The sequence below is a fragment of the Rattus norvegicus genome, chromosome 7 (assembly GCF_036323735.1).
Source record: "Rattus norvegicus strain BN/NHsdMcwi chromosome 7, GRCr8, whole genome shotgun sequence".
In the NCBI taxonomy this organism is placed as follows: Eukaryota; Metazoa; Chordata; class Mammalia; order Rodentia; family Muridae; genus Rattus; species Rattus norvegicus.
The window spans coordinates 39999117-40018520 of NC_086025.1; the positions used below are offsets into that span (position 1 = coordinate 39999117).

A 19404-nucleotide genomic window follows, 5' to 3' on the forward strand; every position below is an offset into this window, starting at 1 on the left:
CTTGAACGAATAAGGAATGTATGCATTTTAAAATATTTCTGGGATGTATTCAAAGCACTAAAGCAAACCTCATGCTTGCTCTCATGCAATTTATTAAACTCAGTATGTAAACTTTTCATTCTTTTGAATAGAATTATTAATTATCATCTAGCTAAACTTTTATTGAAGGTAAATCTACATAGGTGACTTAATTCTGTGCCTAGCAAAAGTAAACTTATTTATACTCATTCAACTCATGGACATCCTCCACATTATTTGATTAGTATTTCTTACTTGGGTGTGCTCTCCACTGAATCTACAAATATAAAACTTCTCATATTCTGTTCAGTAAACCACATACAAACCATAATTTATGGAGATACATTAAATTGAATGTGTGTAACAAGTCAGCATGAATAACAGAACAAGCAACAATACAAACACTGAATTCTACTGGGGAAAATATTAGGACAAATATTAGACTTCAATTTCAATTCCAATACTTTTCACCTATTTTTATTATGTAATAGAACTGCAGAAAATATTTCCTTTGCATCAAAGGATATTAATTTGGGGTACATAACATGTGAGCAAGTCTTTCTCAATTTATAATACCTAAAGAAAAATACTCACGTGTGATATTTTCTGAGCTGTTATCATGTACTAACAGTGTCCTGAGTGGTTACACTTGTAAAGTACTTTTAACAAGGTTAATCATTGAATTCATTCTTCCTATCGCATACTTTTCAGGATCTGGAATTTTCTACCACATATACACAGTTGCTGTTCTCATCTAATCTGATGGATTTAAGCATTAACATCATCTTGACTGGTTTTATTGTTGATAGCTCTATCTTGACCCTTGGCTTCTGCATTTAACTCATTATCTTAGGTATAAAGCTTTTTTTTAACTTAGAAAACTATTTCCTACTCTCTTGTACTAAGATTTTGTTCTACGGAATTTTGTCTGTAGTTCAAAAATGACTCTATTGCAAATCAAACTATACAACACTGATTTTTCCTTGCCTATATTTTCTGGTTTATTACAGTGCATCAAACAAAAAGCTTATTGGTTCTTTCCAAACTTACTGACTTATTGTTATTATCAACAATTACTACAAACTAACCAATCTCCATCATAAACTCTGAATTATTTTATTTGGCTAAAGTCCTAACTGCTCTTTTATTTCTTATCTCACCGTTTCTGCTTTCAAATAGAGCAGTATGACAAAAACACAAATTGCAAGAGGTCACTATTCTGCTCAAAACATTTCAATGCTTTGCAAATCACTCAGAGTGAAATGAAAAATCCTGGAGATGCCTAAGTAGCCTATAAACCTCCTGTCTTTCTTCACCCTTTAAAAATATTCACACCTGTTATCCACTTTTTAGAAGCTTTCTCTCATTTTTGCAGAGCCATTCTTTATTGAGACTCATTGCCAAATCCCATTTTCTCAATGAGATCCTTCACTACACTCTTAGTGAAAAATCCATCCCATTTATTCGTGTTACCTTTTATCCATCTTCCCAGTTTATTGTTTACATTTTTCCTTGGAGAATTTCACTGTACTGTGCTCTACACATCTTGCTATTGGTGTCTACTGTGGTATTCCCTTAGGTGTAAGAACTATATCCAAATGTTTTCATATACTCTTGATTTCTTTCTTTCTTTCTTTCTTTCTTTCTTTCTTTCTTTCTTTCTTGCTTTCTTGCTTTCTTGCTTTCTTGCTTTCTTGCTTTCTTGCTTTCTTGCTTTCTTGCTTTCTTGCTTTCTTGCTTTCTTGCTTTCTTGCTTTCTTGCTTCCTTCCTTCCTTCCTTCCTTCCTTCCTTCCTTCCTTCCTTCCTGTCTGTCTGTCTGTCTCTCTTTTTTGAGCACCTAATGCAGAGTCAGGAATGAGTAGAGAGTTAATAACCAGGTTATGATTCTTAAACGAACTCAGGCATAGCTGTCTCACACAGTAAGGAGGAATACCACAGAGGAACCTCAGTGGCTTGACAACATGGTCTATGTTATCATTTATGGCACAGTTGTCTTGGAAGGATGATCTCAACTCTACATTTGTACTCTTTCTATCATTTTCCATTGATTTAACTACTTTTCAGAAATTCTTTACTAGTTCAACTCCAGCACCACATCTTGGTTGAACTGATACAGATTAGTGCTGTTATAAAGAATGTTTTAAGAGAGAGTGAATTCTTTGTCATACATAGAACAAGAACAGTAGGAAAATACCATGTCAAATTGTGGCTAATTTTATATGGCTCTTATGTCTGTGCATGCATGTGCAATTGTGTTAATGATAGCCAATTAACTCAGTGATGTTTACAGAATTTCTCTACACATTCATCTAACACCTCAATCAGCCCTCCACAACATACATTTTAAATTGACACTAAGAGTCTATAATACTCTATTCCTAAGTAAAGTAATGGCTGCATACGTTAGTGTTAAAAAGCCAAGTTGACAGTATATTTTATGCACTGGCTCATATACTGGCCAAAGCATTTTTATTTCTTTTGCGTAGACATGAGCTTAGAGCTGACACTAATGGAACATAATAGAACACATGTAGAGAGAACTCAACCATTTTACAACATTTATATTGAACACCTTCTCTGTCCAAATGCAGTGAGGCTAATAAGAAGTGTATAGAGTAGCGGTGTCCAGAAGTTTGAACCATGAATGGAAAGAGAAAAGTAATGCACACATAAAATCGTTACCACCAAGTGTGGAGGCAAATTGTGATCCTGGGTGGACACAATCAGGACAAAGGAAGAAAGCAGGAATTAAAGTTCTTAAGGGAGAAAAAGCATCTCAAGCAAGTCTCATGCCCGGCCAATGCACCAGATGCTGTGCGTATACTACACCACCTAATCATCATAGCAACCATATGGCAACTGACTTATAACACCGCTTTTATAGGTAAGGAAATTGTTTTGAGGTCTGTCCAAGAAGCATTTATTGCAGTCTTGTAGCAACAATATTTTTTATAATAAATTTGCATTGCAAGGTTGGCAAAAATGTTCCTAGCTGAAGATACAAAATCATTGTTGTCTGCCCCTGTATAAAGTCAAACAATTTAATTGCAGAGATTGCTCACAAGATAGTTGGATACAATTTCAATTTAATTTTGATCCACAAAGACAGGGCCAAGCCTGCTTTCTGAGTAATCAAGAAGCAAGCATTCGCCAACAACTGTGGGCCCTATGACATTTTTAGAGAGGAATAGACTACACTAAATAATAAAGGATGGCATAGGGATGAAAACTCCCTTTTCAGAGACAAAGCTGGAAAAACAACATCAGAGAGTTCTGATCCTGGTGGACATTCTTTTTAATAGACAGAGTCATAATTACTGTCAGAGCAAAGAAGCTTCAAATACATATTGTCTCACATCTTATAGAAGTGAAGTTTATTCATGACTTCTATGAATGATTTAGGTTTCCTGAAGTTTCTTCTTGGAGTGGTGATTCCATCATCTCATATCTGTAGGATCATCAAAGAAGTTTCCACAGAGGTCAAGATTTTTAGCCTTGGCCTGGGAGAAGGAGAGGAAACGGATATTTGCTTTAGGAGACTTTCATGCACTGATCCTTAACCTAGTTGACATTCCTTTCTTCTGTCTAAGATAGAGTTAAGTGGTCACGTCTACCCCTGGTTAGGATATATAAATCTACCCTTCAACCAGAAACTAAAGATTTTTTTTTAATTTTTAGGTGGTAAGGAATGTGATGAGACTCATATCCCAAAAGAAAACAAGTGATTTTGGCTTGTTAACCTCCAGAACGATATGATATTAATTTTCAATTAATAATTTTCAGCAATAGTAATGGAAACTAATACAGAGGACTGTATTTATTTCTTTTAGAAAAAAGTACAAATTAGGAGGTAACTATAGAAAAGTGCTTTAAATTTTATGTATTGTCAAAAACAAATAAGCTGACTCTTATTTTGAAAGTTTAAAAAACTTAGAACTATATAATTCTGTTAAAATATATTTTTCAAATTCTACAGTAATTTAAGATGTGCAAAATAGAGCTTAGAAACAGACTTCAATATTTTTAAATTTTCCACATATTTTTCTTAATGAAGTGTTTCCTCTACAAATGTAAATGGTTTCATTTTTTTTCATGTTTTTCCCATCTAACAGATTCTCCTGCAATTTCACAGGGGTTGACGCAAGTGCAGGTGTGTTTCTGAGGAGGTGTTTGTACAACTTTGTGTGCAAAGTTCATCTATCATATTCTACTTACATTTTCCAAGCATCGTATTGTACAATATCTCTGATAAAATGCACATGACGTAAGATTAGACCACAAGGGAAAGTGGAAGTTAAACCTCGGCACAAACATGAGGACCAGTTCTCCCTAACCATTTATTCAAACAAGAACAAAGATGTTTAATATCAGAGTTCCCAGCTAGACTTAATATAGATTATAAACTCAGTATTGAAAATATATTACTACAAAGGTCAAATGCTGAACCAGAAGAGCTTTATTGATTTTTTTTATCAATATTCTTCCTGATGAGCTTGACATTCCTATATCTCATCCTTTGTTTGCAGAATGCATATCGTATATGTGTGCACGAGTGTGTGAATATGTATATGTGTATATGTATATGTATGTATGTATGTATAATGTGCGTGCTGATGTTTGTACCAATATTTGCAGTGCAAATGAAGGTCAGGGAACAATCTAGGGTGTAGTTGCTCAAGTGTCATTCATCAGATGCTATGTGCCTTATCTTTCTGAAATAGCTATCTCATTGGACTAGCATTTACAAAGTTGTCTATGCTGACAGACTGTAAGCTAGCAGTGCCTCTGCCGACTCAGGCTAGAATTCTAAGTCTGCTACCACATGCAGTGTTTTAGACTGGTCCTCATTCTTTTGAAACGAGGCCATACTTTACTGATTGAGCTTTTTCCCCCCCAGCACTTAGAAACATATGGTTTGGTTGTTTGGTTATGGATTGGCTGTTTGTTTGTTTGTTTGTTTGTTTGGCTGATTATTTGGTTGGTTGTTTGGTTGTTTGGTTGTTTGTTTGGTTGGTTGGTTGGTTGATTTCTCAGCTTTCTGAGATGGGATTTCTTTGTGTAACAACCTCTGAATGTTTTGGACTTGCTTTGTTCACCAGGCTGGCTTCGAACTCACAGAGATCTGCCTACCCCTGTCTCCCATGTTCTGCAATAAAAGGCATGTACGACCATGCCCAGAAGGGTGTTTGGGTTTTAAAGTATATTTTTATTTATTGTTTGAGAAATTCGCAAGCATTATTTTTTATTATTTTTAAATATAAAATGGTTCATGCCACCCTTTAAGACAAGTAACTGCTTCTGTTGCCCATGGGATGTCATTTAAAACTCCTCATTACATCTTCTGAAAACCTGTCACAATGGAGCATGAAGGTTTTATTGTCAGACTCAGTTTTTATTTATTCTCTATGACACAACCAATAAGAAGTTTACTGTATCCAAGACATTCACATCCCACCATGTCAGATACAACAGGGCCACTGTACATAATAACTCACAGCATCTGTGAATGCATACACAAGACCTGCATAGGATCAATTCAGCAATAGGCAGTAAGTATGAGCGAGGAGCTCATGAAGCCCTATGCCTAATTGGGGAGCTATTGGCAAATAATGGCTGCTGGGGGAGAGGGAGTCCATTTATTTCAAGGATGAGTCCACTAAGAGGCTCCAGATGCTCCAGTAGTTGCTACTATATCCATATATCCACAAGCAACACTAAGTGCACTCAATGAGCTTAAAATAGGGAGCACATGAAGTCAAAAAAAGAAATTGGTAAGGATGATGAATAGGGAAAGAATGGGAGTGAGAATGGGGGCTGAACTTGGTTCACATACTTATGTGTGTATGAAAGTCTCAAAGAATAAACAACAGCAACAGTTACAAAAGTATTCTATTTTCAACTAACAGTAATGGGCAGATTCTCTAAGAATTAGAGATGTAAGCAGCATACACTTATTTTAAGTGATGAGAAATGCCCATCATAATTTCAATGTCTATAATCAACCGTGTATCAGTTCCCATCACCAATGTTACTTCTGTCTGAAACCATCATATTTGGTCTTGTCATAGCTGCTCCTCTTTTTTTCTATGCCGCAGTCACACTCATCAAATCAGCAATGGAATATGTGGTGTATGCACTGAAAATCTTTATGCTATTATGTGGTCTTCCTCATTTGACTATGAGCTATAAAAGTAGGGATCATATCTCATGCTTCTTCGGAAACTAGAGTTCACTATACTACTAATTCTTAATTGACTTGTTGGCATCCAAAATCATTTTAGACTATAGAAAAACAACATGGTATATATGATATGTCCTGCAAAGGCCACAGGCGGGTTTTTGAGCCTGAACCCTGCAATTACCATAATAGTATTTCTTCAGTAACTCATAATATGGTAATCATTTACCAGATATTTCCAGTTTTCTCTCCCATCAAGAGCAGGAGGATTGTGCTGCGTGTGGCTTGGAAGGAGGCATGGGAGCAGTTCTTGTGGCTAGTGGCATTGATACCAATTCACGTCTTATTTTTAATATTTATTTTATTATTTATGTGTCTTTGGTTCTGTGTAAGTCTTTGTGACTCTTTCTTGTGTGGTGTGTGTGTGTGTGTGTGTGTGTGTGTTTGTGTATATGTGCGTGTGTGTGATGTGTTCATGTGTAAACATGAGTATAGGTACCTCCAGAGATCAGAAGAGAGAATCAGATTTTGGAGCTGAGTATTAGGAAATTGTGAGCTGTCCAAAATGGGTCTAGAGAACAAATTTTGGGTCCTCCGAAAGATCAAGAAATATTCCTAAGCACTTAGCCATATGTTGAGCTCCCAATTATTCATTTTCAATGCAAAATTCTTCAGAAGGCCCTCTACCTCTCTGTCATGAGTGTAACCAGCAATTGAAATGGATGATATACCAGAAACCTACTGTCTTGACATTTTATGGAAACACACTGGACTTGCTATTGTGCTGTGAGATTTGACGACCTTTTTTCATTACATCAGAGCCTAATGTGCACTGACTTAAAACATGTATAACCATTTATACTAAGAATACAGAAAAGACTATTCTTATATTATCTAGATCAAACTTATAATCCTTTAATTTTGGCAACACTGGGCTTTTCTATCAAGTTGGTTGTAAAATATTTTTAAATTTTTATATATAGATTTTTGAATTATGAAAGTGATAATAAGAGAAAGTCGATCAAACCTACAGCACTGAAGTGTTTCAGACAACAGAAAACATCAAATAAAAGCTGTTTTAGGGTAATCACCTTAATCATCGTGAATACCCTGTATCCCCTATAGAGATTATAGAGTTGTTTTATGTTAAAATTATTTTTAAATTCATAAGAAAACATGAATATGATACACTATTGTAAATTTCTGGTTTAATCTTTATTCTCAACACCACTCTAGGATGCTGAAGTCTCATGTACATGAGGAAAATGTCTTCCAGCACAATATATAAATTTTGCTGTTCTCTTGGCATAAAGTATTAGCTGGATTAACTGGCTACTTAATATGTATAGTTAGAGGTCTAAACATTCTTCTTTATTAACATGAAAGAGAGGGTGCACTTTTTCAGGCATTACAGTAAGGCTAATTTTATAATACAAGACAAGAACATAGAAGAAAACTTTTGAGAGTCCAGAATGAATACTGGATCATATCTAGAAGTCAAGCTCTTAATTACTAGACAGGAAGCCCTAGCATGACAACCCTCGACTCACCAAGACACAAATACACGGAGACATTGTTTACAGTTAGCTTACATTTCTTCATTTCGACTACTTTCTGTTTTCTTCGCTAAAATTCTCTTCAGGCTTTTTGATCATGAACCACATGTTCCAAAATTTAAAAGGAGCTACACTTATCATATCAGCATTGCCCTTTAAAATACCAGTTCTACATTTATTGTTCTTATGTTATATAATTAAGTATAATGTGTACATTTACAGAAATATGTAATAACTGGCCATCTTTATATTTAAAACATCCTGTCTTAATGCAAAATTAACCATGCACGTATAGTAATAAAAAGGCACAACCAGCTATCCTCTCTCAAACACACATCTTGTAAGTCTAATCATTTTATACTCCTTGTACATATTCTGTACAACAGTCATTCAACCACGCATGCCTAATTTTATTTCACAGATGAGAAAGCCAAGATTCAGCATAGATTTAGCAACTTTGTTAGAAGTAAAACTGTTTTTATTTCTCCAAATCAGGTCGGCCTTGTTCAATTTCTGTGTTCTATATTATGTGGAACAGCAGCCACTTGGATGTCCTTGTCACCAGTAAGTCAACTTCAAGGACTTCAGTCATTGGAAGTTCTTTAAAAACTTTTTAACATCACAGGTGCAACTAGTGACCCCAAACTATTGCCTTTTAACATTCGTTGGTAAAAACACAATGTGCTTTCAACAATGAATGAGCACGTGACTGAATTAATGAATCTTCTTCTCAAACAACAGTTCTAACCTGTCAAGTCAGTTTATGTAGATGGTGGTAAATTTTCGCATTAACCCGGAAACTGTGGTTTGGTTTCTTTAGACATTTATTTTATGCGATTTAAGTTGACAGTGAGGCATCTCAAGGAGGTTTAGTCATTTCTTCAGCTACTTTCATTTCAGAACACAGCCCACAGTGGTATTCTTTGTAGGCAGAAACATGATCTCTTTAGTTCTTGAGGGAGAATATATCTTAATACATGTTTTCTGCAGTTGATCAGCATCAATAGCCCCCTATGCATATGGAATTTTAAAGAGCTTTGAGGGTCTTAACTTTAAAAGATACAGTATTTGTTGAATTGTACATAATTCAAATGCAAAAATACGTTAGAAGGAAATATGATAACACTTATACCAAGAAATCTGGTAAATCTAATTTTAATAAATTGTGGTGGTTATTTACTACAAGATACAGCCTAGTTTTTCTTAGAAATAATTCCTCCTTAGCAACCAACTTCAGAGAAACTTATGAGATAGAATACCAGAAGCAGCATAAATTCCCTAAAAGAGCAATAAAATACCTTTGTAAAGAAACCGAACCCAGATTCCATACCATAATTCAGGCAGCACTGCCCATCATAAACAAAAATTCATTATGCCTGCTGTGTGGAAAAATGTTAAGCAAGAAGAAATAAACAGAGAATGTTTTAACAAATCATATTAGCCAAATGAAAAAAATAGGATAAAGCCACAGTTCTGAATGAGACTGCCAATAAAGCTCCAAGCTGAGCCAAACTTTGGAAGAAATCTAAACATAGCCAGACCAAGTCTAAATCTTCCTAAGATATTTTATTCTGGGTTTTTCCTTTCAACTATTTCCTTTAAGTTTAGGGAAAAACATTGACTAGATCAAGATCCGTGATATTAAATGCATGCAAACTGTATCTAAACCTAAGCTGAGGATACAATTGAGTAAAATTTAAAGACATAAAACACATCTTCATCCCCATACAAGAATCACAAAGCTCTGTAAGGAGAGAATAAAAGTGTTTCCTTCTAAAAAGCAAAGGAAAACAAAAACCCACAAAACAAAAGAAAGGAAAACAGAACTCTACTGCTTTATGAATGCACAAAGCTTTGAGTAATTTGCAATATGTTCCTTGTATGTTTTGTAGCTTGCACACAGTAAAACACCCTGCTGTGAAGCCAAACTCAATCAATGTGCTTTCGTATTAAGCATAATACAGAAACAAGCAGCTGTTGAGAATATCCAAGGAGAATGTCAAATGCATTACAAATGTGTCACTGATACAATGAGGCAGTCTTCCCTCTTTTGTACCACCTTGCAATATTTGTAGAAAAAAAAAACTAGATTTTTACAATGACATTGGAATACGTTAAGGAGCATGAGACTGTCATCATCAGGAGCATGTTTATGACGTAACTGTGATCTTAAGAGACAGGAGGAGGGCTAGCTACAATGAAATGATCTGGAAAAGTGATATTTCTTTCTTGCCCAATGTCTGCTACCACATATAAGAGACATACCTAGGTGATAGAGTTAAGACAAATGAGAGTTTAAGATTTAAACCGAAATCTTAGGCACCATTTTCAACATCACTTACAGCCAAGGAAATTACGAAGATAATTTAAATACAGAACACCTTTGCAGGGTGTAGTGCTTATATATAGTGGGAAAATATTCAGCTAAATGCTATTGCTGCACCAACAATGGCCACTGAGATAAATCACAAGAGAGACATGAAACAGGAATCGCACAGACTGATTATGACCAGACGTAATTATTAGATGAGAGGATATTGCATTGCCTCAGGTTTTGTGTTTTTAAAAATATCTTCCAGATACTAAATTCTCTACTGTCAGATAATCCTTGCTTGGCAGTTTCTTTGCATACAGTCAGACAATCTTCAAGTTGAGAAAAAAGCATGGAAAAAGAAATTAATCAAAAACACAGAGCATCTTCAATCCAACACTTTATCTAGAAGCTCATTGTTTAAGGCCATGACATTTTCTGTCATCCTTCACTTTTCAAATTTTCTTTCTGTGTTTTACCTTTCATTGTTTTATCTGAGTCATCCTTGAGAAAAGAAGAAAGGAGAGAAGGAAGGAGAGGGGAAGAGAAGAAAGGGGAAGGAAGGGGAGAAGAGGGTAGGGGAGCAGAGGGAAATAAAGGGAGAGAGGTGAAGGGAGGAAAAGGGGGAGGGGAGGAGTGGAAAGGGAAAGCATGGGAGGAGAAACAGGAGGGGAAGGGAAGACGGAGGGGAGGGAAAGAGAGGGGAGAGAAGGAGAAGAGAGGGGAAGGAAAGGAGGGGAGGAGAAGAAGGAAAGAAATCTATAGTACTGAGAAAGACAGTGGATGTCAGAGAAAGGCATAGCCCTTTTGACATAGGTACTGAGCATTAGAACCACACACATGTATGCATATGCAGACAAAATCTCTCTGTATCCATGTACCCATTGTCATCTTACCTCTTACATTATCTAGTTAATATTTTAAGATTATTAAACATTTTTAAAACACCCAATTCTTATTTTTGATGAAGAAAAAAACGTTATTTTTCAGTCTTTGCTCACCAGAAATATTAAAAGGAATAACAATAATTTTCTTTTAGTTACAGGTTTCCATTCACTTTGTTTCTTCTGATTCTACAATAAATGAGTGTAGTTGTATATTTAAATAATGCAGGAGGAACAATGAGAATAACATCAAAAACAAAACTAAAAGACAAGGACTCAGAAAAGTTGGTCTATACTTAGCTTGTAGGTATCATAGGAGAGGCATTATGCATATTTTTCTTATAATTATGTTTAGACCTATCCTGACAAAAAACTTGAAGATTGTTGAATAATTTAAAAAGTAACTCATCTGAAACTCTGCTTGTTATTTAAAGACTTTATTTGCCTAAGCATTTTAAAAATGTTTTTTATTTGTGTGGAAAAAGCTAAAAGAAATCCATTCACCAACATGAAGCTACGTCAAAAACTGTTTTCTCAAGTCTTAAAATAAAACTCTCAGCAAACAAGCATACTATTATTTATTTTTGTGACATCCACTATTTCATGTGCAACGAAATGCTATCAGAATAAAACCTGTAGCAATGAATCTGTTTTAGGCTGATGGCTAAATCGTCCAGTTTAAATAGACATTCTTTCTTCTATGTGCTTTTCAACAAAGGCTTTCCTTATACTCTTCTCAAGGCTGACAGTGTCTATTTAATTTACCAAAACTGAAATATCCATATTTATATTATCAATAAATCATTTGTGCTAGAATGGGTTCAGAAATAAATATTTTTCTGTTTGCTCACATGCATGTAAGGATCACAACTTCTTAATACAGCCAGATGAGAGTAGAGATTTAAGTGACATTCTGTAGGAGCAAATTCAAGTGGGAGCTACCAACAAGCAGAAAAGGTTTGTTAAGGGCCAAAAATAGAAAGATGAGGGCCGCCCCTTGAATAAGCTATTTTACTAAATAATTTAGTATTTTGATCTCTCATCTATCTTCTTCATGGGAATAAATCTTACTGTTATGCTTTCCAAATAATACTTAAGGTTATTATTTCCACATAAAGCATAAGACCACATCACAGGAAAGTAACTACAATTAATAAAACCAAAAAAAGTTTCAAAATCTTACGCTGTTAATTCAGTTTAAGTTACTCAGGACACTGAATATCTCTTCTAGCAAGAAAACCCAGCTGGAAAAGTTAAATAAGTAATTACCACCAGTAAGGTATCTCATCCCTATGTTGCACATATCAAGAGTATTATGGATTTTAATATTCATTTGCAATGTAAAGGGCTTGTAATGTTAACATTTCAGTTAATGTATCTGTGTATATATTTCAGTATGATTATTAGCATTCTGGTTTTAATCATTTCTATTTTGGGTGGAATGAAATGCGAATTTATAGAAATAAAAAAAGCATTATTTTACAAACACAATTTTACCATAAAACGGATATGAAGATGTGGAGAGGAAAGTATAAAGATACAGTTATATCTGTGACTACTCTAACATATGTGGATTCACTGTAGGAAATATAGGCACATATATGTGATTTCACAAATACCTCTCGTCACTAGCATGCCTCTTTCCTCTGTTCTCTTCTTGTTCTTTTATTTCTTCTCTTTGCAAATGCATCTGGGTAGATATATGCTTACCTATATCTTTATAGGTTTTGAGCAGTATGGTAATCATACAACCTCAGTAAATTTTAGATATTATAAAGTTAAACAATATAAACAGATAAAAAGTAGCTTAACCAGTCTCTATACCTTTATTCAGAAGTAAACCTTGTACAAGTCATCTACATGGACATCCAGAGAACATATGCTACCAATTAAAAGTTACATAAGCTTAAATCTAAGTAAAAGCTTCAAAGCGTGTTGGCTTCTGAACAACATACATTAGTTTAAATTCAATGAAAAAAATACAGTTTCCACAAATAAGCCTAAGAATTCTTCAGTATTCTTTCCTGCAAATCTATAAAGCCATGAATAGTAATAAGTAAAGATGACCTCTTTCCAACTTTTAGTATAATCTAATCAAAGAGCTAACAGCACAAAGGATGTTTTTGTTTGCCTGTATATCATATTTCTTGCTGCCGTTTCTTAGTCCTATCTCTTTTGCATAGTGATAATTTAACATTTTTTTACAATTCTGATGCAAGCACTTGCCATTTGCAGACTATTTTCCTTAAAATGTCCTAAATAAAAAGATCTCAATGACATACCAAAGGTATACAAAAATTACCTTATGAATTACAGGGAAAACATTTGTGTATTCATCTGATGGTATTGCATGAAGTAAAGAAGGCATGATCAAAGTGTAGTTGAAAGATTATAGAGAGGCTGACAAGTTCCAATTCGTGTGGGGGAGCAGGTTGAAAGCCAAGAGATTTCACAGATATCTCCCTTAAAGAGTAGCAGGAGATTTCAAAGGAAATGTAACTTGAAATTTATCAAATGTCAGGAAACCCATTGCCTGTTTTAGCAAATAGGACAGAATTATGAGATCACATCCCTTAACTGTTGGACATGTTGATTGGCTTAGTCAGTTTAGAAAAAAAAATTAGGCCTTTGTGGGGGGGGATATAATTGATGGGACCAGGAAAGACATAACAATTGCATCCGTTTGTGTACACAAAGAAGTATTGTGCAGGTATATGTGCATGCCAGCCAAGGCAAGGGTGAAGTACTCAGAGGAGATAGGCAAGGATATGGTTCCGACCCAATAATCAAGTTCTTTCTATTCCACAAAATGTCTGGAGAAAGTGGAGGAAAAAATGAGTTCTGCTGGAGTAATTAGAATGAAGGGAATTTGGGGGGATGCCAGGGGGTGGATAGTGGAAAGTTGGAGAATTCAAGAGTGAAAACAGAGTGAACTTTGACAAGAAAGACCACTAAATTATACAGGCAAATAGGGTCAGTATTTACAGAGCAGATTCAGTGCTGCTGACCTTCGCATTCTTCCAATGTCTTCCTCAGTACCTTAAGCATTCTCTGGTGGCCATGACTGAGGTTCAGAAATGTCCTTGATTTCATATTTCATATTTTCTATAAAAAGTAGTTTCTGAAATAATGGTTAAATTAAAATATAGCAATTTTAAACTTTTCTACTTTATGAACTGATCTATTTCATAACAAAGTACAAATAGAAAATTTTGCATCCATGAGCCATTCTCAAGGATTATTTATATATATATATATCATTTATATATATATATATTATTTATATATGTGTGTGTATAAATGTATATATTTATATATTGAGGATAATATATATCAAGATATATATATCTTCATCCATTGAGGTAGGACTGAAAGGATGTATATTAATTCATAGCATAGTTCCAGCATCAGACTTGATAGGAGTCATATCAGCCCCTTCCAATGGGGTGTAATACTTGCTTTTTTCTCATTTTAATTAGCTTTAAAATGTGTAATGGTCTTTTTTAAGACAGGAGAAATTGAATTCCTGTGAAAATACAAATGTCGTTAAAAACTTCTCAATGGAAAAAATATTCGTATTATTAAGGTTTCAACCACTTGGCATGTGTCAATGAATGTATAGTAATTTGATTGTGGTAAGCTCTTAGCCACAGGCCTGTTGGGGTATTTGTTCCACTGGTGGAACAGCCTCTCCAGTGATAAGGGACTATGCAAAGACAAGCTGTTAAGCTACATGTGTCTGCTACAAATTGCTTCACTTTAAATGCGGTTGTCTCAAGGAATCTCTCTTTGTCTCATTGCTTAGTGCTATCCTTTGCTACTGAGGAATGCTAGCCAGAGCTTGCTACTCAAACATTGAACAGTATGAAGTGGCATGGGTTGTAGTGGCATAGATGTGCTAATATTTAGGCTAATACAAACACTCTAGGGTTAATCTCAGGAGGATCAGCACATAGGAGCACATCTTATTCTTATACTACGTAAGAGAGTTTATGTTACATTCCTGAAATGTGAATAAGTTTTGCATATTTACTATATTGAGCAAATGAATAAAAGGAAGGGGTTTCTCACTGTTGGAAGGGGGATTATAGGGAAGCAAAATGGGAAAAAAAGGTAAAATTATATGATAGACGTGAACTTATACTGTGGATGTGAGTTACAATCTCTCATGGTATAGAAACATTTAAAAGAAGAAAAAAAGCAAGTGGCAGAAAAGAGAGAGAGAAAAATAGAAAAGCATGTATATAAGAAGGTAAGAAAAAATTCGCAGATCACATGAAGCCCAAGAAGGCAGATCAAAATGTGGTTGCACTGAGATAAGAGCATAGTGTATTTCTTAAACAGAAGACATGTCAAACAGGAAGCAGACTGGAGGATGTCAAATGACAGAGCAAAGATAAAGGTGTTGGAGAAATTCAATGAAAAGTTATCAAAATGAATCACAACCCAAATGAATAAATTCTCATGAATCCATCTGACTCCTAACAGACATTTGAAGAAATAGAAAATTGCAACCCCATAGGAAGATCAATATCAACCAGTAAGACCTCTTCCACAGAGTTCCCAGGAAATCTCCAACCAAATGGACTTACATACACTTGGAGGGACCCCATAGCTCCACCACAGATGTAGCAGAGACTGGTCCTATCTGGCATCAATGGGAGGGGAGGCCCTTGGTCCTGTGGGCGCTTGATACCCCAGCGTAGAGAGATGCTACTGCAGTGAGGCAGGAGTAGGTGGGTAGGTGGAGGAAAACCCTCTTGGAGACAAGGGGGAGGGAAGATGGGGATTTTCAGAGGGGAGACCAGGAAGTGGGACAACATTTGAACTGTAAATAAATAACATAACTAATACACAAAAAAGAAAAGAATTTCAAATGACATAGAATTTTAAAAACATAAAATTGCTGGGGAAATCCTAATTGAGTGGGGAAACAAGTTGCTGGAACTTTGAGAAAAGAAGGCAAAGGCCCTTTGCAAAGCTGGCAGATGCAGGACTGACCGATTCTTCCGTCATATTTGTGTTCTTTCCTACTTAGTAGGATGAGGCATCCTGCCAGAGAAATATTACTTTCCCCTCCACCCGGAGTATCCATCTTAGCCAAGTACACTCCTTCATGCTCAGCAATCTTTTCTCCTAACCCACTTTGCTTTGTATAAAGCTGTGTTTTCATTTGGGAGAGACTTTCACACATGCATACACTATATTTACATAATTTCCTGCCCCTTGCTTTCCCCTTCCAAATATTCACTCTGCCCGTCTCCCTGTTAAATTCATGACCTAAATTCATGAGATAACCTATCAGGAATCTCAAACCTTGAGATGAGCAGCCATTGACTCTATGTAGTTTTTCTTTGTTTCTTCTTATTGGTTATTTTATTTATTTACATTTCAAATATTATCCCACTTCCTGGTTTCCCCTCTAGAAACCCCCTATCCCATTCTTCCTTCCCCCTGCTTCTATGAGGGTGATTTCCCCCATCCACCCCACCCCTACTCTGCCTCACAGCCTAGCCTTCCTCTATGCTGGAGCATCAAGCCTCCACAGGACCAAGGGCCTCCCCTCCCATTGAGGTCAGATAACGTCATCCTCTGTTACATATGCAACTGGAGTCATGGGCCCCTCCTTGTGTACTCTTTGGTTGGGGGTTTGGTCCCGAGGAATTCTGTCTGGGGGATCTGGTTGATTGATATTGTCGTTCTTCCTATGAGGTTGCAAACTCTTTCAGCTCCTTCAGTCCTTCCCCTAACTCCTCCAATGGGGTCCCAGGGCTCAGTCTGATGATTGGCTTCAAACATCCGCATCTATATTTGTAGGATGATGTCATTGTACAGCAAGGCAGGTCCAGTCTATCATTGGATAAGTAGGAAGGGTAGGAAGGGAAAAATCTAGGAAGGAGAGAGGAGGAGGAAGAGCGAAAAAGAACCAAGATGGAGAAACTGGAGGAAGATAATTCTGATCCAGGTGGTCTAGGTCAATTTTTATCTTGCTTAGGCAGGGGTTTCTATCTTTATTTATGAGCAGTGGATTTATTCTGTGGATGTATTGTGGATTGAGAATTTAACATGTAAATCAGATTGCTGGGTTACAATTTGTTCAGTCTTGATTTTACCTGGTGGGTGGCTGGAACCAGAGAGTTTTCAGTTGGTCAGGGCTGGTCAGGGTGACAGGTAATGGGAGCAAAGAGACCACTGGAGCTAGAAATAGCTCGGCTAATGTGGCCTGGTGTCACACTGAAGCCAGCTGCCACTGAGATAAATTAATGTTAGTTCTATATGGCCCTATGGTGCTAGAACTAATTCTAGAGAGTGACTCCCTGGGTCTGAGAGTACCAGGGGCCAAGTGTGAAGCAGTGACCTGCGAGAATGGTTTGTGCCTATTTTTTTATTATTATTGCAACATGTATTCGTCTGGCTCTGGAAGAGCCTGTCAGGGGACAGCCATGCCAAGCTCCTGTCAGCAAGTACTTCTTAGTATCAGCAATAGTGTCTGGTTTTGGTGTCTGCAGATGGGATGGATGCCTAAGTGGGGCAGTCTCTGGAGTGAGAGAGGGACTTGGAGAGGGAAAGAGAGAGAGGGAGGGAAAAGGGGGGACAGGATCAGGTAGGTGTGGAAGAAGTACAACGGGTCAGGAAATTAAACAGAGGTGTATAGCAGTGGGGTATGGGAGACTGGGAGTAGCCACTAGAAAGTCCCAGATGCCAGAAAAGCAAGAAGCTCCCAGGACATAATAGGGATGACATTAGCTGAAATATCCAACAAAAGGGAGAGAGAACCTGTAGAGACCATATCCAGAAATAAGGCACAGCCTCAGGTTGAGAGATGGAGCCACCCACCCATCCCAAAAATATTAACACAGAACTTCCTGTCTATGGAGCTTTTTAAATATAGATGGAGTCTTGTGAAATTCCTCCTGTCTATGCGGGCATGTCAACTGGTATATGGGTTGTGATTAGACAGCCATGTTGTTGAGATTTTGTGAATGGAGCATATCTGTCCTGGCTAGAAGAAATTATCTTCCACAAGGCATCATTGATCCCTAGTTCTTAAATTATTTTTGTGTCCTATCTTCTACAATGTTCTCTATCCTTAGTTTTAGAGGTTCTATTGTACCTGTATTTCTTGGGACTAAGCATCCAACAGTCATGCATTCTTTGAATCACAATAAGCTTCTTTGATGAAGGACCATGGCTACATTTACCGACGGTATAAGTACAAATGTTTAGGATCTGGTTTGAAGCTATACTGGTTTAGAATGGTGATGGCAGTTTCTCGCCTGTGATCATAGACAGCCAATGGCTACTCTTCAAGGATGAACGCCACTAGTGAGACTTTTTGCTTACTCACTGTTGTTGTTCCCAGACTTAACATCTGAGAAAGTCTACCAGCTACATTTTTACCCAGCAGTTTGTATAGAACCTTCCACTGCAATGGGAACTAGATTGGAAAGAGAAGGCTTAGGGTATTAACACTACCTGGATTTCTCCAAGTCCTGTTCATGAAGTTTACAACGTCTTCAGAAATAAGGTCTTATCTTCAATGTTTGGGTGCCCACCAAGGGCAGTAGCAGTAGCCTAAATTGTTTTCAAGTATGACTAGCAACTTGAAGAGAGATTCCCTTATCTGAAGCTGGAGTATTAAGTTGTCTGTGGTTCTTGAAAGTAACATTACCACTGTCTGTAGGACAATTCCATATAAACTCTATACATGTAGCTTTAACACATACACAATACACTCATGCATACATGCATAGATGGATATATATGCATACATTTATGTCTTAAAATAACCTTATGAAATTATATTTTCTCTCTCTCCCTCTGAATTTTCTTCTTTCTAAGTCCTCCAAGTTAAATCTCATACTCCTTTTATAATGATTTTCTCCTACTGTCCCCCTCTCTCCAGCTACTTCTCCTCCTCTACCCCCATGGTCCTTTTCTAGTTCACTAACTTCTACAGAGTTACCCCTGATTAAATTCTCAAATCGCATAATTCAGAGCTAAGATTCACAAAGATAGAACATGTGATGTTTGTATTTCTAGGTCTAGGTTATCTAACTCTATATTTTCAAATATCATTCATTGTCCTGCCTATCATATGCTTTTTTTTAAAATTTCTGAACAAAATCATGTGTTTTATGTACCAGCATATTCACCCTTTGCTGGAAATCCATTTCTGACCTATCGTGACTAGACTAGCAGTGAATAGAGCAGGCATTCGTGAAGTTGGGCATATGTCAAGAAGTGTTATCCTGAGTCATAAAATGGATCCAATGTTAACATTCTAAGAACTCATGTAGATTCCAAGAGTGGTTATAGAGTTTAGAGTTTCATCAAGAAAGAGAAGTCCCCTGCTTCTCACACCCTCACCAGCATTTGTGGGAGTTGTTTCTTCCTCTTAGCCATCTGATCAGGACAAGATAAAAACCTTCCAGTTGTTTTTATTTTAATTTTCC

General features: G+C 36.4%; 1 long non-coding RNA gene across 1 annotated transcript; it reads right to left on the minus strand.

The window, feature by feature from the left end:
- Positions 1-1487: 1487 nt before the first annotated feature.
- Positions 1488-19180, minus strand: LOC120093575 (uncharacterized). Its single transcript, XR_005486908.2, has 3 exons — positions 18425-19180; positions 3376-3519; positions 1488-1856 (listed from the first exon to the last, which is right to left on the minus strand). It is a non-coding gene; the product is annotated as an uncharacterized LOC120093575 (long non-coding RNA).
- Between the last annotated feature and the right edge of the window lie 224 nt (positions 19181-19404).